This window comes from Pelobates fuscus, chromosome 1 (assembly GCF_036172605.1).
Source record: "Pelobates fuscus isolate aPelFus1 chromosome 1, aPelFus1.pri, whole genome shotgun sequence".
NCBI lineage: Eukaryota > Metazoa > Chordata > Amphibia > Anura > Pelobatidae > Pelobates > Pelobates fuscus.
In genome coordinates this window covers 114749767-114777602 of record NC_086317.1, presented here as the reverse complement: position 1 = coordinate 114777602, position 27836 = coordinate 114749767, and the positions used below count along the sequence as shown (strand labels likewise).

The window sequence follows — 27836 nt, the reverse complement described above, 5'->3', positions numbered from 1 at the left end:
CACTCCGACGGAGTACCTCCGCCAATCGATGCGCCTAGTGCTCGCTGAGGACTCCAAGCACTCCAACCGACACCATCAGCACTGCAGACCCCACTTCCAGCGATACAGCTGCGCCGGGGTCTCGCCGTCTCCACCCACCCTGGATCCACGACCAGAATCCAGCTCCCAGTGGGTGAACCTCTCCTAAATCCAGAGAGCGTAGCAGGAACAAATCAAGCTATTGCGAGAGCTTACTCTGGGGAGTAAGTGATTATAGCAATCCCCAGAGTGTAGGTATCCCTTCCCCCAAACATGAGCTAAGGCTTCAAGAAAGGTTCAAGATGATCTGATTTTAATGACCACACACTGGCTTTTATGCAAGTCCCCATGCAAGGGGACATCCCACAGGGTGGGACACAGTACAACCAATAATTTACAGGCAAACCATAAAACACACCCAGCACAAACATACAATCCCTCCCCTCTGCCTGTGATATAATTACTGAACACAATGGGTTAATGTAATTTATCACAGGCAGGAAAAGTACACTTTATGCAACATAGTAATAACTTCCAAAATATACATGCCACAAACATAAAACTCGAACTCAGCACACTTTAATTATAAACATAGTGAAAATTCAGCCAATTCCCTCCAGGGGTTAAAAAGTTAGCTGGAGGTCCCTTTATGACCGACCGCAAGCACATTTTCATGCCCAAAACAGTTCCATAGATTTGGGCTGTGCGGTCGGTCTATTTCAGACTGAAATTTGAACGAGCGTTCGAATCTTCGAACTGGACTTAGTCTCTGCGGCTGCAAAATCACTGTGGGAGAAGGTAAGGCTCAGCGGTGTTCGCGGAACTGTGTAGCTGATTTCAGTTCCATGGATTTACTAGCACGCACCGTTGACCGCGTTCGACTAAATTAAAATGGCCGCCACCATTTGTTCGGTTTTCGAATGGTGGCCACTTCGACTACTTCGGCACTTCGACTGCATCCGAAGTGCCAATTTAAAAGTACAAATCCTTTCTCTGGGAGTTAACGTGCCAGCAGCAGCACAACAAAAATCCATTGTGCCCAAATCTGGTATTCAAAGGGCCAAACCTCCCAGGGACCATAATCACATGGCAAGAGGCTGGCAAGTAGTCCTCTCCAGGCATAAGTGGCGAGGTTAATTTCGCCACAGATGTGAAGAGACATGAATTCACAGAAGGGTAGGGGAAAGACAGTGGCGGAACTAAGATGGTCACAGCCGCCCTGCAGACCCCTGCAACCGTGTACCAGCCACCATGTTTTGAGGCGCCGGCCCGTGCGGCAAACCGCCGGGGCCGCGCGTTCAAGGTGCAAATCAGGTTGCCCATGCTCCTGTGCCACCCGATGGGTATGCATTTCCAGGGGGCCCCGGGCCCTGGTCAGTGCAGGATGAGATCACTGCTGGGAGGAAGTGTCTGCCCCGGTCACTCCTCCCAGCTATCAGAGAGCCGTGTGAGGGGAAGAAGAGGGAATCAGAGTGAAAACTCTGACTCCCATCAACCTGAGCCACCACTGGATCCCTGGGAAAGTCACCCTCCTGCACCTAAAAGGTAGGAAACAGGAGGGTGACTTTAACATTTTGTGTGTGTGTGTGTGTCTGTATGTATGTATGTATGTGTGTGTATGTATGTGTCTTTATGTTATGTGTGTGTGTCTGTCTGTATGTATTTGCGTCTATGTGTATGTGTGTGTGTATGTCTGTCTGTGGGTGTCTGTCTGTATGTGTCTTTGTATGCATGTGCGTCTTGTGTGTATGTATGTATGTGTGTGTGCGTGTGTCTGTCAGGGGGGGATTGGAAGGGGGTGAAGATGGAGCATCGGGGCCCCATCAATTGTGTGTACGCCACTGATTACACTAACTCCCAAGCACCTGACAGTATATATTAACATCACACGATTCATTATATTATGAAATAAAAGTTATCATACAACTGTGAAAGGTTTTTACTTAATGCAGTGAAGAAACTACATCATATACTCCCAGGTGCTAATACAGGCTTCACAAAGATTCAGATTTGTTGGTGAGGGAAGCTAAGGACTGAAGTTTGCAGGGTAGCCAACTTGTGTCTAAGTGCTTTACACCATAAAAGTGAAATGTAGTCAAATACCTTTTAATAATGATGATTTTTACATGGTTCATGTATACTTTTGTGGTAGTAGTTGTGTCTGGACATAGAGCTCCAGGCAGAGTGAACTGTCAGTCTGGTCACACTTTGCATGCAACTCTGTCACTTTAACAATCTATCTATTCTTTCCAAAAAGATGTCATCGGATACCCCTTAGAAAATAGCCCTATGAGATATGAACCTAACAGTCCTCCTTTCTTCACCTTTGCTAGAGGGGAATGGACACAAGGAAGACTCAAGGTAACAGATTGAGGGGCTATGTTGGAAGTTTCCTCAAAGTTTTCGATTTAATTTTGCTACCAGGAAAAACATTCTTAAAATGTTATTTAGGTAATACACTATTGCTGTTTTTGCATAGTTAAAACCGCAGCAGACATCTGTTTGCACTTATGTGATCGCCCTGGTATGGGACACCTCTATGTAAATGTGGTATATGTATCCGTTACACCGTGAATAGGGTTGGTGGCAATATGCATTAGGGATGTGCACAGGCAAAAAATTTTGTTTCGGTTCGGAAATTAGGGTAAGTAAAAAAAATGCGTCTGCTTCGGCAATTCGGACCAATGGCATTCGGTTCGGTTCGACACTTCCAAAATTCGGAACCTCGTCAATTCAGAACTTCGGCAATTCAGACGTTGTTTTGCCACTTTTCAGAAATCCGAAGCACTTTACCACCACAACTACTTAAACATCTGTAGGGCTCCCTAACCCTAACCACCACAACCACTTACACATCTATAGGGCTCCCAGTGCCCGGACTGCCATTACAACCACTTACACATCTGTAGGGCACCCTAACCACAACAACCACTTACACATCTATAGGGCTCCCAGTGCCAGGAGCTTATTGGTCAAGATTCACATAATTTTTCCTCCCTCTCGTTTTGCCACTTTTCAGAAATCCGAAGCACTTCGGAAATTCGGCAATTCGGTTTGGTTCCGTACTTCGAAAATTGGGCACTTCAGAAATTTGGCAATTCGAACTTCAGACATTCATAAGCATCCGAATTTCACGAAATGCGTATGAATGTACATTCGGAACTAAACGAATTGCACACGTCTAATATGCAACTTTGCCTATGCAACCAAAAATCTTTGCAGGCCCAGCTGAGTGCACCTCATGATGGTTTACTACTCTTTTTACCTTTTTCTTTTGTCCTTGAATTGTAACTATGCCTTCTGATGCATGACATAACATGACAGTTATTATTTTTTTTTGTGCTGCCATTGTATATGACATACTTTTTTTCCTTAAAAAGGAAATGTAAAAAAATTATTTTGGGCACCAAATATCTCAATTCATACTTTTTTTATGCAGCTTGTGTCATCTTTCGTGAAACATACCAGAATGTACTCTTTTTTTATACATACATGCAAATACATATATAAACTGGGCGCACACACGTCACATACGTCTACGTAGCACCGACTGGTTAAAAGATTGCAGTCAAAAAGTCAAGACGTATTTAGTATAACTCCCCATTTTAGATGACGTTGCATTGTATTCACCAATTTTCCATATAGATGAGATATATATATCCCTGTACATTCTATTGCTGCAAGGTAATCTGTATGCCTTTTAAAATAGCACTCTGCATAATTATGGGTTAAAATCAGAAACAATTTTATTTATTACGTATATTTCTCTAGGTTAGAATGGGAATAATTACAATCAGCCAAATCTTAATATACACTTACAAGTTCTATATCACAGTGAAATAATCATGCAGATCCGGTCAAATGAGCAGTGAATCATTGTCACATGCCTTGGTATATCTTACTGCAAGCACTTCCCAAGAACTCTAGGGCTTTTTTTTTTGTGTCAGCAAAGTAGGTGGAATTTAATTTTAAGTGTGTTCAAGGAGGAATGTGATATCAATGCTTTAGAGATAGACTTAAATTAAAAAAATAAAATAGTAATACAGTTTTGATGGTAAGGTTTTGGTTATTTATCCATAAACGTAACATCTGTTTGTACATTATAGTGTACCTATGTGCTAAAATGACTGTCTTGGTCCCCTCCTGCCAAGTAAAGGGTTTTTTAAAAAAAATACCTTTTAACACTTACTTTGTTCCAGCGCTGAGCTCCTAAACCTGCACGCACTTGCACTTGCGTGCACTTGAATCAACGCTTTCCTATGGGGGATTTCAACATTTTAGACGTCCTCATGCAAATCAATGATATTAAGTGGTCTGGTTGATTATAGTGTTAATTTAATACATGACTACCTCTGTTAAAAGTTCCCTCTCACTGGAGAATACAGCGTTAAAGTGATGTAGCACTTTTCCCCAAACACCAGACGACACTTGGTGAAGGGTAACACATACACACAGATGTTGCGGAGCTCAGTACTCAGGCTGAGTCGCTCTTCAGTCATTATAGCTTATTCCCCAAACATTAGATGACACATAGTGTAAGGTAGAACAGCTACTCTGCTTTATTGAAAGCAGCACATCTATTTATAACCCCAGAACCTCATTTACATACCATGGGGTTACAGTGGTACACAAAAAATCCCCTCCAGGACCTCCACCGTAACCCCTCCCAAACACCACAGTGAGTCCAAGCCAACCAATAGCAGTAAGGACGTGGAACAGTAACCAATTACAATACATATCCAAGTCAACCAAAGCAGGATGGACTTGGGATAGTAGCCGATTACACTACATATCCCAAGTAAACCAAAGCAGTATGGACTTGTGATAGTAGCCAATTACACTACAAAGCTTCCTGCAACAATGGAACATAAGATAGGAAAAGTGGGGAATAATAAACGTAACAAACAAAAGCATTATACACACTCTGGGGACGTACATAAAGTGTCTGTCTTCTGTCCCCAGTCAAATAGCGGGAGCTCCTGCGGGTAAACAAAGAAGGGTTCCCCCTAGTTCTCAGGGAGAGATTGTTCCTGCAAGTTGGTTCAAAACAGTAGCTAAAAGTTACCAGGATCCACAAGTTCAAGTGGCCGTATTTGAGTTCCAGGAAGTTCACGGCCAGGTACCGCTGGGGACTATTTGGAAGTTTGGTTAAACCAAACAGCTGCCAGGGGCGTTGCCTTCGGCAGTAACATTTGGGAGAAGGGAGGGTACCGAACTAGGGGGACAGTGGATCGTTTTTGTGGGGAAAAGGATGGGTATAAGTACAGGGTCCTCCACACAGGCAATATCTGACTGTTTTCATATCAGTGTGCTATAAATAAGTTAGATTAAAGGGAAACTATAGTGCTTGAAAATAAAGTTGTTTTCCTAGCACTTTGTTACCTATAGTGCCCTACTTCCTTAAAAACCCATTCACAAGTTACCTGATTTGATCGCCGATGTCTCTCGGCGCCGGTTCAGGCTCTGCCTCCGCTGACACATGCATTTGAAGCTGGATGTCCTCATGCAGAGCGTGAGGATGTCCAGCGTCAGTTAGGTGACCAACAGTCGCCTATCCACCCGGAAGTCCCTCTAGTGGCTATCTGGTAGACAGTGACTAGAGATGGAGTTAACCCTGCATGGTATTTATTGCAGGGACAATGCACCCAAACTACTTCATTGAGCTGAAGTGGTCTGGTTGCCTATAGTGTCCCTTTAACAAACTTCAACCATACTCCAACTTTATAAAGGAGGATTTTAAATACATTTAACAGTTATAAGCTAGACCGTATGCAAATCATAGCATGTTGGGAGAAGCATATTGCAAATAAGGCTGTAAAAAAAAATTCTCTGTATGTAAAACCTTATCTATTTTCAATCTCTGACACTTGACACTTTATAAGATATAATAAATAATAATGCATTAATTGTGGTTGGGTATCTAAATAATAACCAATTTGCATTGTCAAGTTATGTTCTGTGGAAAAAATGCTATAATAATCATGAAATTAAAGAACCACTATAGTGCCAGGAAAACAAACTCGTCCAGCGTCTTCTCACTGTGATTTTCAGAGTGAGAAGCGCGGAAGCGCCTCTAGCGGCTGTCAGTGAGACAGCCACTAGAGGCTGGATTAACCCTAGTGTAAGCATAGCAGTTTACAGCTGCAGGGTTAACATTAGATGGACCTGGCACCCAGACCACTTCATTGAGCTGAAGTGGTCTGGGTGCCTATAGTGGGCTTTTAAATAATGTAGGGGCAATGAAAGAACAGAGTAATTTTTAAATACATTTTAGAAGCCAGAATAAAGTTGTTTGAATGCAGACAGCACACAGAAAACCTCAGCAATCAACCATAGAATGATTGGTTACAAATTGTAACAACTCCTGTAGAGCTCAATGGAAATATAGCTGGGCAAAAAAAAAATATATATATATATATATATAAAGTCCTTGGTATTTGCAGAAGTAGTAGCATTTTTAAAGAGATACTATTGGTATCATAACAACTTTAGCATAATGAAGCCGTTTTGGTGTATATATCATGCTCCTGCAGTTTCACTACTCAATTATCTGCAATTTAGGAGTTAAATCCCTTTTGTTTCTGTTTATGAAGGCCCTAGACACACCTCCCATGGCAGTGGCTCTCACAGCCTGCACGATCAAATGGTTTAATTTGCAGAAGTAAGCTTACTTTAACAGTTTTTATCTCCTGCTTTGTAAATTGAACTGGAATCACACACAAGAGACTCCTTCAGTGTCTAGCAAGAATTAACAGAGCAGGAGAAATTCTAAATTAAACAGACCGTGAAGTTGAAACATTAGATCTCTCTTTACAGCAAGTGTTTAGCAAGGCTGTGCAAGTCACATGCAGGGAGGTGTGACTAGGGTTGTTTAAAGAAAGTAATTTATTGACTAAATGGCAGAGAATTGAGCAGTGAGACTGCAGGGCACGGTTTATACATCAAAACTGCTTGAGTTGTTTGGGTGCTATAGTATGCCTTTAATATAACTGTTTGGAAGGTGAGTCTATAGATTGCTGTATTGAATTGGCTAAGTGTGTTATCACAGTTACAAGAAATAAATGAAAATAAAATAAGTGGTCGTTGTATCACAATTTAGAAGTTGCTACAATTGTAAGTAAAATTAGTCAAAATAACCAAACCAAAGTAAAGTACAATCCACACAAATCTAACAGATTAAAACAGTGGTCAATCATTTCTTGCAGGTACACCAGATCCTCTTCTTGCAGTTTAAGAAATATGAGGATGCGCTGCTGGGGGCGTGACGCGATGTGAACGTGCACGCACCGTGAGGCGGAGCTCGACGGGGGTTGCGAGGCGGGGAAGAAAGTAATCACGCGGGGATGGCGTATATCTAATACAGACGGAGTTGCTACGGAGCTGCCACGAGAAACCAGTGTAACCGGTAGTCCCAGAACGGCAAATTTTTATAGAAATTCTTATGAATAAAATCTGGACCAACACTGGTGAAGTATGATGGGTATGATGAAGTAGCTGATAAGAAACGTCAAAGTATTGGCAACACTGGCTATACTTTTTTTTTTTTCTTTGGTCCGAAAAGAACATACACAGAAATGCATACCGAAAAGCAATTATTTTGAAACTATGCAGAAACAAATTTGAATAGTTGATATATCTGACATACCGTATATACTCGAGTATAAGCCGAGTTTTTCAGCACATTTTTTGTGCTGAAAAAACCCAACTCGGCTTATACTCGAGTCAGAGTCTGTATTATGGCAATTTGCATTGCTATAATACAGACTGGGGGGAGAGGGGGGCTGGCAGAGCTGTACTTACCTGTTCTGCAGCTCCTGTCAGCTCTCTCCTCCTCCGCGCCGTCCGTTCAGCACCTCGGTCAGCTCCCAGTGTAAGTCTCGCGAGAGCCGCGGCTCTCGCGAGACTTACACTGTGAGCTGACAGAGGGAGCTGCACAGACCGCGCGGAGGATATATGGAAATTCCACACTAGAGAATAGAGGGATAGAATAGCATAATACTTGGGTGACTTAGATAATAGATAAACACTTTTTTTTTCACTAACTGACATGAAAAATATAAATTACAAAAGGTGGGATTTGTTGGTAAAGAGATAGATATACACAAGTGGTAATAGGATAGTACAAGATAATCCAAAGATCCAAAGAGGGACATAGATGTATAAAAAGAGAAGATATAAATAAGTTTTTTTCTCTCTCTTTCTTCTTTCTTTCTCTCTCTCTCTCTCCCTGCTCTCTCTCCCTGTGCTTCCTTTTCTTCTTTCCCCTTTAGGTTCTTTATAATATTTTTGAGTAGCATAGAACAAATGGAGGGGAGGGGGGGATTTGGGGGCGGAGAGAGAAATATAATCCTGTTTTCGTAGGCCTCCTACGAGCTTCCACTTTAAGGTTTGGTTCAGACCTTAGCCCTAGACATTCCATGAATGATTGCCTAGGCTTGCATATTGAGGAGACAATTTTTTATATTTTGTCGTCTAGATGTGTAAGAATGATTGTGTATGGGTATCTCTGTACTATGAGAACTCCGTTGTGTGTAAATGAGGTGGGAAGGATAGCAGCAGAGATAGGAGTTACTTGATTATGGGAAAATTATGAAGTGTTTTTCACTAAATGTCCAGGGGCTTAATACTCCATATAAAAGAAGTATGATGAGGGAACTGCTCAAGAAAAAAAAATAGATCTAGCGATGTTACAGGAGACACACTGGAACAAAGTAGACAAGATCAGGTGGATAGATACAGGATATGAAATAATTTCACAAGCATCCCTGAATAAGAAAAAGAAAAGAGGAGTGGCTATAATTATATGAAAAAGAATAAATAAAGAAATAATATATGAGGAAACAGACAAAGAAGGGAGGTATCAGATATTAATATGCAAGTTAGAGGAGAAGATATATACCTTAGTCAATATATATCTTCCAAATGTATTACCAACTAAATATTTTAAAATGATAATGGAAAAAGTAGACAAAGTTAAAACAGGGCTTCTATTAATCTCAGGAGATTTTAATTGTGTGCTGGATCCAGATCTAGATAAAAAAAAACTAAAAATAATAAACCTATAACTAAACATTTAATAAACTAAGCTAGAATATTGAGAATTTTACTTCTAGAAAATAATTTATTAGATATATGGAGGGTATATAACCCAGAAGAAAGAGAATTTACGCCTATATCAAAAGTTCATTTTTCTCTTTCCAGAATAGATTTCATACTGGGCGAAGCAGCTCTTGTTGAACAAATAGAAAGTATTCGTATAGAAGATAATATTTGGTCAGACCATAGTTACATTATTTTTAATATAGAGGCAAAATAAATATATAAATCTAACACGACGTGGCGGTTAGATGATAACATTTTGAATAATAAAGACCAGCTACAAATAAGAGAATTGATATTATTATATTTTTGAGAGAACTATTCAGAGCAACTATCTCTAGCTACAATATGGTGCTCCTTTAAGGCGGTTGTAAGGGGGTATTTGATTAAACTAAAAAAAAAAAAGATCCAGAGAGAAAAAGGTCAGACCAGAGAAAAAATATATATTGAATATTATCAGTTGGCTAGAAAAAATAGGAAGCTACTAAATATAGAATAACTCAATCAACTCTCAGAGACTAGAAAGAATAGAAAGAGAAAGAATAGAATTTTTTTTAGAAAGGATGAAAGCAAATTTCTATTATGAGAACAATAAGATAAATAAATGGTTAACTAGAAAACTTAAAAAAACAGATGGAAAAAATAGGATTAGTAGCATTAAGAAGGATTTAATATTGCTTAAAAAAACAGAATCTATAGCGAAGGCCTTTCAAATATACTATGAAGAACTGTATAATATTCCCAATCAACCAAAAGATCAAATAATAAACGAATATTTGAAGGAAATAAATTTCCCCAGGATATCAGAGGAACAAAAATATATGCTTAATGCTCCCCTTCAAGAAATTTAATTTTTGGCTGCTATTAAAAAGCTTGTGAGATATAAAACCCCCGGACCGGATGGTCTGACCAATAGATTTTATAAAATATATGGTGATATTCTGGTAGAACACTTGACTAAAACATATAATGAAATTTCATCAATTGGTATAGGTCCAAAAGAACTGATACAAGTAAATATAATCCCTATACACAAGAAAGATAAGGATCCTCAAGATATAAAGAATTATCGTCCTATTTCTCTTATAAATGTGGACTCTAAGTTCTTTTCCTCAATACTGGCAGATAGGATGAAAGGAATAGTTAAAGAACTTGTGCATAGAGATCAAATTGGGTTTGTTCCCAATAGACAGGCGAGTACCAATATAAGAAGACTGATGTTTTGGATTGGAGTGATGGTAATAGGATTCCCCTCCTGACCCTGTAATTGGATGCAGAGAAGGCCTTTGACAGGGTCGGGTGGGGATTTATGATGGGGGTGTTGAAAGCAATGGGAATAGTTGGTTGGATGTTATCAGCAATTTGCTCTATCTATCAAAATCCAATGGCGAGGGTGGTTGGTATAGACATTTGTTCAGATTGGTTTCCCTTAAAAAATGGCACTCGCCAAGGGTGCCCGTTGTCACCCATCCTATATATTCTATCTATGAAGGTATTGGCTATTAAAGTAAGAGACAATCCAAATATTAAGGGAGTACCTTCTCTGGACAGAGAGCTGAAAATTAGTATGTATGCTGACGATACTATTTTGACTCTCACAGATCCAGCTGAGTCAATTGAAAACTTGATGAAGGAAATAGGGGAATATAGTAAAGTCTCAAATTACAAGATTAATACAGAAAAAACACGAGTGATGTTTAAAAATTGTAATAAAAAGTGGATGACTGAAGTTATTAAATGATATGGTCTTGTGGATGCTAATGGTAGCTTTGAATACTTAGGTGTATTAATTTCGGAAAATATTGAAAAAATAATGGAGATTAATTTTATGAGGCTTTTGAAGTCTACTGGGAGAACACTAAAAAATGGAATCAATAGTTTTTTAGTTGGATGGGAAGGATAAATATAATCAATGTTTATATAATCCCAAAGTGGACCTATTTATTTAGAATGGTTCCTTTAAAAATCCCCTTACCATGGCTAGAGATACTACAAAGGATAATTAAGAACTTTATTTGGAAAGGGAAGAAACCTCGGATAAGTGTAGACCAACTAACGAATACAATAGGACAAGGAGGGGTACATTTTCCAAATGTAATAAGCCATTACGAAGCTACTATTATATATCATATCCAGCTATTGACAAAGAAAGAGTCTGAAAAATCTGGATGGTTTGGACTAGAGACTCAAGTACTGAATATAAATAAATTAAATAAGTATATCTGGCAACCTAAGAAGCTCGAGGAGGCACATAGGAATACAATTTTAAGTCATCTATTGAATGATTGGTTTCTGATAAAAAATCTTTTTAAAATTTTAGGAAATACTTATGGGTTTATGGAGATAGAGTTATTGGAGGTCTTTATTCCCGATCTAAAAATAGACTCCTGGAGGGATCGGAATATCCAGTTCTTAGAGGATATAACCATAAAAGATAAAATGAAAGAGTTTTCAACTCTGTGTCAAGTATATGGCCTTTCTCAATTGGAGACCTTCCGATACCTAAGAATAAAATCTTTTTTAGGAAATTCTTTTGTAAGTAACAAATCCATCAGTAGTAGTCTTATGACACAGATCTTTGGAAATGAAAGCTTAAAAAAAATCATGGCAAAATGCTATGCTTTGATAAGATCGGCTCCTAAAAATATCCAAGCAGTCCAAACAGTTTAAGAGTTGGGAAAAATAATGTAATTTAAAAATAGATTCTGTAAAATGGGGAAATATGCTGACACAGTTAAAAAAAAATATTCACACCACCATTTTGTTTGAGACACATTATAAAATCTGCTATCGTTGGTACTTAGTGCCAAGTAGAATTAATAGAATTGACCATAATAAGTTCAATATTTGCTGGAGATGTGGAAGTGAAGTTGGTACTGTGGCGAAACCAACTTCGCCACTGTGGGCTGGAGAAGCCTGGCTGCTAGCCTCCTGCCCGCTGACTATGGCCCCTGGACATATTGCACTTTAAAGACTATATTTGGGCATGTAATAATTTATATTGCTGCTACTGGCCCTTTAAAATCAGCGATGGACATATTGGGACTTTTGGGACTAATGTCCCTTTAAGACTTTGTAACATATCACAGTAATACTGTCTTAAATATTATGTAGGTATTTATGTGTTCAGTTAAACTGGGGATATGTAGAAATGTGTGTTTTATGTGTTAAATGTATCAGTATGTAATTTTATGTCTTTTACTGTCTTTTTGCAACCATGTGGTTAATGGAGTCTGACTCTAGTCCTAGATAATTGGATTACTTCTCCAATTATCTCCAGGGCAGAAGGGAGGAAGCCGGGATGCATTGTGGGGGATGTTTTACTTCTGTTTGGGCCAGATTGTGCCATGCTGCAAGCCAAGGCCCAAAAGATACTTTTAGTAACTTTTAAACCCCTGGTCGGATCCATGCCATTTTTTAATATGTTGTTCCCCTGAATGGATTGATTGTGGATATGTATTTTTATGTGAATGTGATGTATGGTTTTAAAGTTATGAAAGTTGTGTAAAAGTATATTTTACTCTGTATGCATAATGGGATTATGTGTCACACTAAGGGGAGGGGATGTGTGGGAGGTAACATCTATGTCATTGGTTCTTTTATGCCTCCCCCTGGGTGTGGCCTGTATGTGTGAGTTGGAAGTAAAAGCCAGACTGGGTGTCCCAGTCCAGAGTTCCTGCTTAACCCTCAAAATGAAGTGTCGTCTCGTTCTTGGGGGGGATTGGATTGTAAGCTGACTGCCAAGAGTGTAAGCCGATTGTATGCTTTTCTTGTTCAGCTGTTCCAGTTCGGAGTGTTATTTCGTATCCAGCTCGGGCGTTTGGTGTTCTGCAGTAGCTGTGCCTGTCTCTAGAAAAGGGGATTATCGCCTAAACGGATTTTTCCCCTTTTATGCTGAAACGGTCCGTTACAGGTACCTTTGTCCATATTTGGTGGAATTGTAAAATAATTAAGAAAATTTGGGAGGTGGTCTTTAGAAGACTATACGTATGGGACAAAATCTTGATAGATCGTTCTCCAATTACGGCTCTTTTACATCTTCAATGGCCCGAGTTACTTCCATATCAACAATTTTTAGTAAGCCATGCTTTTATGGCGGTAAAGATACTAATAGCCAGAAGATGGAAAAACTCTATGGCAATTGAGTGTAAAAACTGGGAGAAACAACTAGCTATACAACTCAAGAATGAGAGAGCATTATTTAGAATCAAAGAAAATGCACGAAAATATGAAATGGGCAAAAAATGTTTACAAATGCTAGAACCGAATGAGTAGACCCGTCATCTTACTACATAATTTTCCTGTATATAACGAACTGAAAAATAATAGATATATATAAAATGTAATATGTATATGCTGTATCCTTATCCCACTTTGTCTTTGTTTTATGAAAGAGGAATGTAATTATATAGATGTATAGTCTGAATGTCGTCTGTCAATAAGGGAATATGTGAATGTATTTTTTTAATACGAGATATATGTATATTTTTTATATGTTTAAAATCAAATAAAAATTTATAAGAAAAAAAAAAGAAATATGAGGATGCAAAATGCACATATCTGATTACATTTTAGGGTTTGTTGATGATACGCAACTTACAAAAAAATATGTACGCCAGCGACTACCAGGCATCAATTGTACTTGTCCAACCCAAAGGTTGACTTGACAAAATAATATTGATTGAATTATCTATCCCGCAGTACAGGAAAAACACTAAAAGAGCATAGAACATAATTGCCATAAATATATAACACAGAGAGAAAAAACACACTCTGCTTACTGAAAGAACTGCAAACCCATTTTCAGTTTAATTTAGTGTGGTAATGCCATTTACAGAGCAGAAGTAGATTTAACATTAGCAAATCATTGAACTCTTCAAATGAGTGCCCCGATGTAATGACACATTTCGATAAGTGATAGATCCCTTCTCGAATAGCAGGCCACAGCTTTATCACGCAGGACTCTAACATGAGAAAATAGAAAAAGCTGGGAGAGGATCCGTTGATTCAGTGTATCCATTTTTACATTGCTTCTTCTCTGTTATGTCCTCAATTAGCAAATAACAAATAACATATTTATTATTGTATTTGTATGTCCCTTTTTTTGATTATTAAATTATTCTGAAATAAAAGTATATCTAAACCACTACAGTTAGGGAAATTCTTGTAGCTAAAATAGTTCAAATCAATTTGGCTCTGAACATAGGCTAGAAATAGCTCCCTAAATTCATTTAACCCCTTAAGGACCAAACTTCTGGAATAAAAGGGAATCATGACGTGTCAGACATGTCATGTGTCCTTAAGGGGTTAATACAGAAGTAGAAAAGAGGAATAAAATATGCAGGTGTTTTTATACTCAAATTCTTTTACCATTCCCCTATGATTTCTCTCCATGTCTCATGTGTAGGCCTTAGCTGACAAAGGATATAATTTGAAACATAAATAAACGAAATGTGTAATCTACATTTTGTCCCTTAAAGGGATATAGGTGTTAATTCCACACCTCACTTTTCTACAAAGTTGTATTCTTAGCACTATAGTTCTGTATGGTCACCTCTCAAAACCGCAATGTTTTACATTGTATTGTATAGTAACCCTTTAACTGTCATAGTAGTGCTGTGCAATGTTGCATGTAATTGTAAGTACTTTAAAGGGACACTATAGTCACCTAAACAACTTTAGCTTATTGAAGCAGTTTTAGTGTATAGATCATGCCTCTCAGGTTTTTCAGCTCAATTCTCTGCCATTTAGGAGTTAAATTACTTTGTTTCTGTTTATAAAGCCCTTGCCACACCTCCCCTGGCTATGATTGACACAGCCTGCATGAAAACAAAATTGGTTTCACTTTCAATCAGATGTAAGTTACCTTAAACAATGTTATCTCTTGCTCTGTAAATTGAACTTTAATCACATACAGGAGGCTCTTGCAGGGTCTAACAAGCTATTAACATAGCAGGGGATAAGAAAATCTAAATTAAACAGAACTTGCAATAAAGAAAGGATAAACTTTAGATGACTCTTTACAGGAAGTGTTTAGGAAGGCTGTGCATGTGACATGCAGGGAAGTGTGACTAGGGTTCATAAACAAAGTTATTAAACTCCTTAATGGCAGAGAATTGAGCAGTGAGGCTGCAGGGGCATGTTCTATACACCAAAACTGCTTCATTAAGCTAAAATTGTTTTGGTGACTATGGAGTCCCTTTATTATTTCAAACAACACAGTGCCTTTATTTAAAAACAACAAACAATCATAAAGGTAATGCAAGCAGCTATTGCCTGCAATTTCTTGTTTATTACAGCAATAAAAGTGTACATAATCTTATACAGCTTCATGATGGTCACTCTAACCTTATTTTAAGACCTAACACCTGGGATATGCAACACAGTTTATATTTAGATTTGCTGAGATGTTGTTTTTGTACTTTTTGTAGTTGTAGTTTGACCATATGATCTTTAAATGTCCTTTCTTATTTCTTTTTTAGAATTTTTATACTATGAAAAGTACAAATTGAGCTGAAATGTAACTTTACTACAAATATTTATTTTAAAGACAGATATGGAAACATCAGCCGTCAGTTAACAAAATAATTCCAGTGAAGCATCAGAGGGTTTCAGCAAATGGGCTGAATTTTGCACGAGCAGTGAATTATCAGATAGTAAAGTATGAAATACATCACAGTTGTCAAAAAGAGGAATTTGTCAAAAGTATATCATTTATTGAAATTAAAGTATATACAGTTGTATTATTTCTAAATTTTATGTTATAGCAAATTATACAATTCAATCATTCTATGTAATGTCATCAAAATGTCGGATTAGTAGTGTGAATTGATACTCTATTTTTTAGGTAATGTAGAGAATGCACAGGTATCTAAAGTACATCTTCACTGTTTATTACAGAAGTGTGCTATTATGTTTACTGGTTTAATATTATCCAAGTAGGTATTAGGGTAAAATATTTACTGTTTGTAGCTCTGCATAGGTTTTTGATGTTTTCCTGATTACAATTTTGTCCTGACTATGTTGATGGACTCCAGTAATTCCACAATGTCAAGTTTGAGATGACTTTAACCCCTTAACGACACATGACATGTGTGACATGTCATGATTCCCTTTTATTCCAGAAGTTTGATCCTTAAGGGGTTAAGGACCAAACTTCTGGAATAAAAGGGAAATATGACATGTCACACATGTCATGTGTCCTTAAGGGGTTAAATTAATTGGCCAATAAACTGTGCAGCTTCCAAAGGACTCCACTGTTTAACCTCAAAATCATTTTAATAACTGAGTAGGTCAAATCATTGAGCTTTACGCAGAAAATGAGAACTTATATGCATTAAAATTACATGATGTGTGATGTGTTTAAAAGAACTATTAGGGCAAATTAGACTTGATCATGGCTGACTTGGGGTATCCTGGGAATGTAACATTTTTATATTATAATTTAGCGTTCCCAACTACCCCTTTGCAATATATGCACTGAAGCTACTCAGTTTGTGTTCTCGTCATGGTTTCCTTAAAGGAACAATATAGAGTCAGGAACACAAACATATATTCCTGACCCTATAGTGTTAAAATGGCTTCTGTTATTATTTCTATGCAGATGACACACAAATCTACCTGTCCTCTCCTGATCTCTCTCCGACCATCTTGACTCATGTCTCTGAATGCCTCTCTGAGATTTCCAACTGGATGGCTGCTCACTTCCTTAAACTCAATCTGTCCAAAACAGAACTTCTGGTCTTTCCTCCCTCAAGTGTTGCTACTCCCGTGTCTGTCTCCCTCCAAGTCAACGGCACCACCATCACCTCTACCTCGCAGGCTCGCTGCATAGGTGTTCTCTTTGATTCTGACCTCTCCTTCACCCCTCATGTCCAGTCGATCGCAAAATCCTGCCGCTTCTATCTCAAAAACATAGCTTGCATCCGCCCTTATTTAACATTTAACACCAGATGCAGCTAAGGTGCTGGTCCATGCTGTTGTTCTTACGTGTTCCCAGATTGCACCGCTGCAATCTATAATGAATGCGGCGGCGATGCTCATTTTCCTGTTTGCCCGCACCTCCCAGGCCTCCCCCTCTGTCAGCCCCCCACATTGGCTTCCAGTTAGTTTAGTAGCATAGAAAGTTAGCCCTATATAAATTACTAGAAAATAAGATAGGGAACAGATAAGGGGGTAACCCTAGGTAAATGTATAAATAGTATTAAAAAGCAAAAAAGAGAGATCTGTCCCAATATAATACTCAAAGGGATCAGTAAAATACTTTATTGATGAACTAAAAACTCACACAGACAGACATTTAGTCACTATTGGTTCATGTCTCAATAGAAAAATATCCGAGGCAAGAATCGTAACTAAATACTCTCCTAAGTGAGGAGTACATACAGACGGGAGGGGAGTGAACAAGACATACACAAAAAAAACTAAATCAAAGAGGGGCAAAAAAAAAACCACGGGGGGGGATAAATAGATAAGTCCCCAACAGCTAGTCGCTGCTCAATAGTCGTAATTAGGTTGCACGGTGGCAATACACAACTGCAATGCTCCTAAGTGACCGAATTACAGCAAGGTCAGCTGTGTAAAAAGTCATAAAATTCAAATGCAAATTAGCTCTATATGTCAGGCTAATGAAGTGAACATTGAGTGAGCACCCCAGAGAGTGCAAGGCTGATTATGCGTGCAATAATGGCTCAGTGACTGAGTGACTACAGCTAGTCGCTGCTCAATAATCGTAATTTGGTTGCACGTTAGCAATACACAGCTACAATGTTCCTAAGTGACCGGATTACCGCAAGATCAGCTGTGTAAAAACGGTCACAAAATTCAATTGCAATGTGGCTCGATATGTCAGGCTAATAAAGTGAACATTGAGTAAGCACCCCAGAGAGTGAAAAGCTGATTATACGTGCAAGCTCAGTGACTACAGAGTATATCACAAATGTATAGATACGACTAATTCGTTGATGCCCCACATGAAAAAACAGAAATCATACCCAGTCAGCGTCATAGGCATTAATCGGCAGTAATCACAAAAGTGAAAAATGTAGCCAAAGGTCTCCTAAGCTGTGCCTTCGAGGGCACCTGTCTAAAGTAAGAGAGAGTTAGCTAACTGTGCTCTGGGAGAGAAAAATAGAGAGATAGCCCTGAAAGGTACTAAATAAAGTAACAGTTTAACTAAACTGTGCCTTCATGGGCACCTATCGGTATTAGTACAAAGCTAAACTGGACTCAAACTGTTAACGTATACTGTGCTGATCTATAGAGATATACCAGAGTTGGGCTACAATAAAGCTGATAGAGTAATCTGTTTAAATTCATCTGATTTGATAGTCAGCAAGAGAAAGGGGATCCGAGGTGTAACAAGGTAACGAAATAAATAATAATCAATGGACACAATAGCCCAAGAGAGAATATTAAAATTAACGCCAAATCGGATCCAGTGTCAGGAGCCCCGACGCGCGTTTCGCCGAACAAAGGCTCATAAGGTCTCCTGACACTGGATCCGATTTGGCGAAAATGTAAGTTTTATGTGAATGTGATGCATACTTTTAAAGTTATGAATAATGTGGAAAAACTGTATTTCTCTGCCTGTTATAATTACATTACCCATTGTGTAAGGTAATTGTATCACAGGCAGAGGGGAGGATTTTGTGTGGGAGTGTCTGAGTGTATTGTATGTGTTTATTGGTTGTTTTCCAAAACCCTGTGGGTGGTACTAATATGTAAGAATGTGTTTATAAGAACAATAAACCAACAGCTCTGTCTGTTCACTGCTTGACCCTCAACATGGAGCTTTGTCTCGTTCTTGGGGGGATTTATTGTATGCTGTTCCAGTTTGACAGCTAGGAGTGTAAACCTATTCATATGATTTTTCCTATTCAGCTGTTTATAGCATTCGTATGGTTCCGGTTCAGCTGTTTACGGTATTCATATGCTTCTCCGGTTCGCTGTATTGGTGTCTACAGTAGCTGTGCCTGTATCTCTGGAAGGGAAGATCTACTAAACGGCGGTTTAACCCTTTTATGCCTAGGGGGTGCCGTTACACTCATTTTTCCAGAAACTATTGCATGGACGATATTCATTCAAACCAAAACACCTCATGGCCAAATTTCGGTTCACCCAAAAAATAATAATATTTTGGATGAATTGATTTAGTTGACCCAAATTTTTCCATTGTGCACAAGTCTAATATAAATTATGAATATACAAAATATACAATAAAGATATTACAAATAAATAGAAATGATGAATCAATTTCTGCTCTCCTGTACAAGTGTGTGTGCGTGTGTGTGCTATTTGTATGTCTGGGACATGTAGTGTCTCTACAACTTCAGTGTCACTCCCGTCAGCATTTCAGCATTTACAGATAGGTTGTGACTCCAAATCAGAGCCCAAAAGGAAAGGGGGTCTTATGTATTTATATAGCAATGCTTCTACATCTATAGCAGACACGGAGGTTGAGATTACTGATCTATTTGCCATTTTTCAATGATTCTAGCTGAGAGCATGGTTTTATAATCAATATCTGTGTACATAAATATATTGAACATGCATGTTGGTATGAATGTGTGATTTTTTTATTTTTGTGTTTATGTATTGTGTTATGGTAGTGTCTTTTAAAACAGACTTCTAGAAATATATCTGCATATCCAGTATTAAAGATATATAAAAAATATTGAGCACACAAAGTAGTATTTCTAGTAAATGCAAAGAAAAACATTTTTAATTGTAAGTAAAATGTATAAACGTGAATGTTTAACCTGTATGTATTTTATGCTTTTCTTGCATTGACTTTTAAGTCAGTCGTTTAGGTTTTCTGGCTCTGAGTTGTCTTTGTTTTTCCTTGAGTTATATATATACCAGATTACCATTTCTTTAAGAGAAACACTTTATCATATATACATGTAATAAGGAAAAGAGCACAAGTTATTGTTTTACTGCCATGAAGACAACAATATAAAATTAGAACTATGTTACTGACCTCTGCCTCCCTGGAGGTCTGCTCTGTGATTGCATTAAATGCCTGCCATTTTCCCAAAAAGCAGCACTGTACACCCTTTTCATGAAATGAGCCTCAGATATTTAAGATTCATTTGGTGATATTCAGGATCCTGTTGAAATAGTGATGCAATACAATTAATCAGTTTAATCATGAAGTTTGTAGACAGTAATGCCTTCCTTAACTACTTCATATAAATCCATATCAAAATACATCAGTGTGTTATCGGTAAATACCACCACCATGTGTTATGACTTCACCCTTTACAGGAGGAAGAATATCAACCTAGTCCAATGGTTATAAAATAGTCATGTTGACCCCATGTTTTCACCATTATTTTCAGAGGTTCCACCAAGCCTAACATTGAGCTATTAATCATTATTATTACTGTTATTTATAAAATGCCAATATATTACCTAACACTGTACAATCGTGGACCAGTGATGGCGAACCTTTTTGAGCCCGAGTGCCCAAACCACAATACATGCCAACTTTCTTTTCCTCAAAGCTTTCCTCAAAGTTTAAGTTTAGAAAAAACAATTTGTACAGTTGTCTGAACTAATTAACAACTTTTGTTTTAAAAGAAGAACACAACAACAGAGAGTTCAATGATACAAATTTTAAATGATATAAATAGATACAATTAAGCTTATATTTATTAGTATCTCCAACAAATGCAATACATACACACAGACTGCTGAACACATTCACACACCAACTGCTTAATACATACACACAGTCCGCTTAATACACACACTGCTGAATACACAGACTGCTGAATACACACACACACACAGACTGCTGAATACATAAACACAGTCTGCTGAATACATACACACACAGACTGCTGAATACACACACACAGTCCGTTGAATACACACACAGTCCGCTGAATAAACACACACACAGTCTGCTGAATACACACACTGCTGAGTACACACAGACTGCTGAATACATACACAGTCTGCTGAATACATACACACACACACAGACTGCTGAATACACACACACATACTGCATTAAGGGGTGCAGTGTATGTGTTTGTGTGTAAGGGTGTGGAGTGTGTGTGGAGTGCTGTGTATGAGGGGTGCTGTGTGTGTGTGTGTGTGTGTGTGTGTGTATGTATGTGTAAGGGGTGCTGTGTGTGTGACTGAGGGGTGCTGTGTGTGGGGGGGTGCTGTGTGTGGGTAAGGGTGCTGTGTGTGGGAGGGTAGGGGTGCTGTGTGGGGGGTACTGTGTGCAAGGATAGAAGTACTATGTATGGGGGTAGGGGTGCTGTGTGTGTTTGGGGTAGAGGTGCTGTGTGTGGGGATGTAGGGGTGCTGTGTGTGGGGGGTAGGGGTGCTGTGTGGGGGGTAGGGGTGCTGTGTATGGGGGGTAGGGGTGCTGTGTTTAGGGGGTAGGGTTACTGTGTGTGGGGGGTAGGGGTAAAGTGTGTGGGGGTAGGGGTGCTGTGTGTGGCGGGGTAGGGGTGCTGTGTGTGGGGGGGTAGGGATAAAGATAGATTACAAATCTGTATCCCCCCTCCCGTCTTCTTATCTTTGGTGAAGGAGGGGTGGGGGGCAGCAATCCCTGGTGGTCCAGTGGTGGTAAATATGTGTCTGGCTGCAGCTCTCCTGTCCTCCCGCGCGATGCTGTGTGGAGCGTTGCCATGGTAATGCGCGGCAACGTTCCACACAGATTGCTCGCGGGAGGACAGGAGAGCTGCTTCCTATATCTCTCCCCCTGCTTCCGGTCCTCCCGACACAGAAGCAGAGTAGGCGCCTGCCGTTTTGGGCAGGCAGGTGCCTACTCTGTATTGATGCCGACAGCCAGCGGCCCCCTCCTTCGGCGACCTATGGCCACGTGCCCACAGAGAGAGCCCGGCGTGCCATAGGTTCGCCATCACTGGTACAGATGAACCAATACAAAAGGAATAGAGGACCCTGCTGAATGACAAGTATATGATGTTGAAAGGCATGTCCTGTTGCCATGGTCCTTCCAGAAAATTGAAGACTAACGTAACCATGCATGAATTCTCATAGTGCACCACTATCCTATTTTGGAGATAAAAAAAACATATAAAATATGGCGTATACTGCGCCCAAGGGTAATACGTACATACACCTCTGAGGGGAAGGTTGGTAAAATACCTCAAAATAAAAACAAAGGAAAATAATAGTGCAATACAGTTTGTAACAGTGCAAGTATTAGTGCTGGGTAACTTTAGGAAAATCACTCACATATGGTAGAGCTATAAAAGAGCTCTACTTTATTCAGCGTGGACGGTATAATCCCCGTCTAAGGATACAAGCTGGTACAGATGATTTTGATCCTCCAGATGAGAATATATAAAAAACAAGAGGGAGAGACACTCTGATAGTGTAGTAAGTACTGTAAATCCGGGATAGTTGAATAAAGGTATTGTACTTACAATTTGTAGAGCAAGACCTGCTCTAGTGATTACAGCATGGGTGGTACTATCCCCACCTAAGGATATGATGGAACCAGGTAGTCAGCAGGATATCGAAATGCAGGTAAAATAATAAAGGATAAGTGGCTCAATGCAATATAAAATACACTTCGACCATACATCTAACTTATATTCTTATGTTTTATTATATACTAGCTTAGTAGACTTATACTGCCCTTTTTTTCCCTATTACCACTTTCCCCATCTCCATTCATGGGAGACATAGGTTACCCATGCCTGGAACGCAACACACGCCATTTTTGATGATGCGTGCGTTCCAGGCAGAAGACATGTGACCGTTGAACTACAGGTCGCGTCACGTCACTTCCGGATATGACGCGTGCGGTCCACGATGGCACGCATGACGGCCGGAACTTGCCGACTGTCCCCTATCTTGCCACATCATATCCGGTATGCATTACGGAACCGGAAGAGACACACACCAGGTAGCATTCTACAATCAACTCGCCCCTATTTATGCAGGACACTGAGGAATCACCCCACACTTTTGATAAAGCCTCTGGAGAGGCGAAACGCGTCAAGTGGGACCCCCTTTCCTTTTGGACTATTGGACTCATACTTATACTTTTATATGCTTTATATTTTATATAATAAAATAGTGTATTTTATATTGCATTGAGCCACTTATCCTTTATTATTTTACCTGCATTTCGATATCCTGCTGACTACCTGGTTCCATCATATCCTTAGGTGGGGATAGTACCACCCATGCTGTAATCACTAGAGCAGGTCTTGCTCTACAAATTGTAAGTACAATACCTTTATTCAACTATCCCGGATTTACAGTACTTACTACACTATCAGAGTGTCTCTCCCTCTTGTTTTTTATATATTCTCATCTGGAGGATCAAAATCATCTGTACCAGCTTGTATCCTTAGACGGGGATTATACCGTCCACGCTGAATAAAGTAGAGCTCTTTTATAGCTCTACCATATGTGAGTGATTTTCCTAAAGTTACCCAGCACTAATACTTGCACTGTTACAAACTGTATTGCACTATTATTTTCCTTTGTTTTTATTTTGAGGTATTTTACCAACCTTCCCCTCAGAGGTGTATGTACGTATTACCCTTGGGCGCAGTATACGCCATATTTTATATGTTTTTTTTGTCTCACTAATATACAAGGTTTTTGGGAATACTTGTATTGTATACAGCAGCCCTCACTGATTCACCACGTTATAGCGAGCGCCTATACACTCTGTTTTTTTCCTATTTTGGAGATGGCTTCCAAAAACAGACTAGTTATGATGAATTCCAACCTTAAGCAGAAGAAGAAACATCAAGAATTATGTCTGATAAAAAATGTTTTCAATGTATAAACATACCAAAAGATTTCCATTGTCCATGTGATCTTCATAATTTCAAGCTTTCTTAGGATTCCAATTAGTAAAAGTTTGAAATGCATTGTTTTTCTGCTCCCTTGTGATGTTACTTCTTGTGCCGACTTCATGAATGATAATAATGTTAATGATCTCAAGATCACATGGACTGTGAAGTTCTTTTGGTTCCGGCATTCCTATACATTGCTATATGGAGTTGGAGACCTGCATGCATGGAGTGCTTGTAGAGAGGCAGTGAGCGCTCTGATAACATTTATCTAGATGCAACTACCATATATTTTGGCATTAAGATCATTATCATTTATTTCTAGAAAAAAAAAAACTATCAAAACAGATAAGAATTCAGTAATTATTTAACCAAAGTTAGCATTTCTCATCAGTATGTGGCATGATTGCTTCTACTGTATACTGTCTTCTAGTGTTATTAATACTATTTATATCAGCTGTGCACAACCAATTCATGTGTAGGGCATATATCTCATTGGATCATTGATTTAGAGACTGGACCCTACTAAGACAACAATGTTGTGTTTCAGGATTTTTCAGGAACTTTCGAGGCCACATCTACTGGACAGCTCTACATTGTTGTGCTAGCTCAGTGCATAGGTATTACAATGTTGGGTTATGATATCTAGAAGCCAATGAAAAACTAGTAAACACTGCCTGTATCCTTCCAGATTAAATGCACCAATATTATTATTTATTTTCTTCTCTATATTGGGTACAGCATTTAATTAGAAATTATTTTTGTGTTGTATAATAGCAGGTAAGCTTAAGTTGATTTTATATAAGAATATTATAAACAAATAAAAATAAAACAAAATCCCCAATTCACTAAAATCAACATATTTTGTAAGCACATATTACCTTTGCCCAAAGCATATTGAAACGAAAACAAGACTTCTAATTATTATATTCCTGCCATTGTTGAAGGTACATAATGATAGATGAATTATTCATATTTTACATCTGTCGTGATCCAAGTCTTCCAATCCCAATTGACCATTGTTATTTCTGATCAGCGCACTGGGAGCAAGTGCAGACTAGAAGATTATGCTTCTTTGAATGTTTGTGTTTTTTTAATTCTTTATTTCTTTAGGGAGAGTTGCCGTTAAAGCCTTAAGGCGGTAAATTTTACACTTTCAGTTGAACATTGTAATTATTAAAATAGTTGGCAACGGCATATGAAACTCAGCAATACCATTCAAATATTATGCGGCATTATTAAGTATCAGAACTCAAGCAAAATAACAATGATATTATGTATAAATAGGGTTGTATTCTGAAAAGTGGTACAAATATGTAAAAGGAAATGGGATGTGCCTGCTGGTTCCTCTGGTTTCCATGGTAATTGCCCCATTTTTAGAACTTTGCAACACAACATTTTTTTAGACATAACCCCCAATGCGTAATTTTGGAAGCAATATCAGTAGGTACATAGTCTATACATCAACAAGCAGCATCCAAATTAATCTCTATGGAAAAGCATGAGATTGGTAGATATCACTTCTAATGATGATCTCAGTCTGGGGTGGGGCGGCTTCCTGGAGAGACCAGCACGGGATAGGTTATGAGTTATATTGATTTATTTATCTTTTCCAGGAGGGACAATCAATCTAAAAAAAGATGAGAATATTCTAACGCCAGAGATACTTGCTTTTGTTTTTATTTCTAACATTAGAGCACTCATTTACAGTTTAAAAAGAAGAGCGTGGGAAAATGTGTTTAATGAAGTGTCAGGTCTTCATTGGCCTTCTAGAATTATTAGGTTTAAGGGTGATTAAAAGTTATAGATGACCTACTTTCAAGATGCTGTGGACTGTAACTTCTATGACATTGACGCAAGTTACAGGCACAGGAAGTTCCAAAGCGTAAGTCTCCCTTAAGCATAAACATTCCTAAAGAGGCTCTGTTATACCCTCTGCCTTCCTACCAAAATGTGTATTTCATAACGATAAAGTCTAATGATCAAATGATATACTAAGATGAAGTAGGGACTATTTTGTCTTAGTATATTCCCTTACACTTGACAAAAGGCAGAGCTACCACCGTCAAGGTTTGTAATTTCCCAGAGCTGCCACTAGTGCATACACAAGAGTACAGCACTGACATGCTGAACATTATTAGCCAACAAGCAGACTCCACTCACATTGCCGCCGCCAGTATCTGACTCCGGCCTCTGGTATACACCCAATGGTGCCATCCACACCCTGTGCCAGAGCGGATCCTCCTGCTACTCCTTGAAACTCTGCGAAGGGGGAGCACTTCAACATCACATCAGAACGTGGTGTTGCGGGCCTCCGTTCGCCTCCAGGTCCTCAACTGTCCAGCTGCGGCCATCGCAACACTAATGGCACCACCCTAATGCATGCCACCCAGTGCGGACTGTCCCCCCTCCTGCCCAGTGCCAATCCTAGGGTCACAGACCACTAGGTGCAGATTTTTTTTGGCACCTCAGGTGGGTGTGGTCACCTTGCTCACTGTTGCCATAGAAACATGCATGTCTGGACTTGGCAAATGTCCAGTCCAGACAAGCATGTTTCTATGGCAACAAACCCACCTCTCCATCTATATGCCACACCCCTTTTTGTAATCAGGCACATTCACTGAGTCACATACTGACAAATACACACTCTAATTGACAGACACACAATCTCGTTTATTTGAAACACACACTGACAGACACACACACACACACTGACAGTCAAACTCAATGACAGTCCAGTGGGGATCATCTTTCTGGAGGTCTCCTTCCTTGCTCCTCACTGCTCCTTCATGTGCACAGTTTAGTGATGCCGAGCTGCAATGACGTCATATTCCAGCACCCGGCATCACCACAAAGGACGCGCAAGGGGGAAGCGACAAGCAGGAAGAACAGACTGCGCTCCATCACTGCCGGCAGCTTCCTGCTTCCTCTCTACCCGGCCTAGTAAATTTTAGCAGAGTAGGCACCTGCAATATGGGGCATCGCTCCGAGGGCGCCCCTAGTTGGCAAGCTGGCCACCACTTGGGCCCATTGTTCCACTTCATCTATCCGCAACCTTACGGCACCCGCCACCTCCTTGCACCTGGGCGCAATGCACATAGAGCACCCGCCCAGGATCAGCCTTCTCCCCAGTCCCCCTATTAGTAATGAATATCTTTGCTGGGCCTAAACACTGTTAACCCTAATTCCCCTGAAAACCACAGATAGGATACATGTTTGTGCCATGCATCATTACAGCATCTGGTACGCAGATGAGCAAAGTAATCAAAGGCAACATTTTCAGTTGACTCAACTGGTGATATCTGTCCAGGTCTGAAATGGCCCACTGAGATGTTTCTTGCAAGAATCTAGGGCTGATCAAATTGCCAGATTATGAAGAATATTCATGGTGTCCCTTGAATATTCTTCATAATCTAACAAGTGGTTGCAGGGCTGAAATAAATAATGCTCAAGAACTTCATCTGCATGAAGGTCCTGCAGGCCATCGTTGGTGGCAATGGGATGACAGGAAATGGCCTCTGCAATATATGTGAATGCTCATAGTGCTCTGCAGATCATACTCATGGAGGTTACTGGGATATATCATTTCACAAAACTTAACTCCAGCAGACATAATCTGACCTAATATTAGGTAGAACTATGCACACAGAAATAAAAAGGTTGCAGATTGCAGGTTGCTATCCCTCCTCTGCTACCAGAGCTATTTGGGTTCTACCTAAAATTTATCTCAATCAGAGCAATCTATTTATCACCCATCTTAGGAAAGCAGTAAGAACCAGTGTGCTTTGCTATATGCTAGAGCTAGACTAAGTGAAAAAGGTGAGGCACTCAATATTAATTGCATTTGTCTCAACAATCTTCTTGTTAAATCTAATTCAACAAATGCAAAGACAAAGACATGAGTGGTACTGCAAATAC

General features: G+C 39.3%; 1 long non-coding RNA gene across 1 annotated transcript in view; it reads right to left on the bottom strand.

The window, feature by feature from the left end:
* Positions 1–27836, bottom strand: part of LOC134607274 (uncharacterized) — a 62001-nt gene that overhangs the window by 23064 nt on the left and 11101 nt on the right. Inside the window, exon 2 of the long non-coding RNA XR_010090680.1 lies at positions 20099–20228. This is a non-coding gene — a long non-coding RNA (uncharacterized LOC134607274). The remainder of the gene's footprint in view (positions 1–20098; positions 20229–27836) is intronic.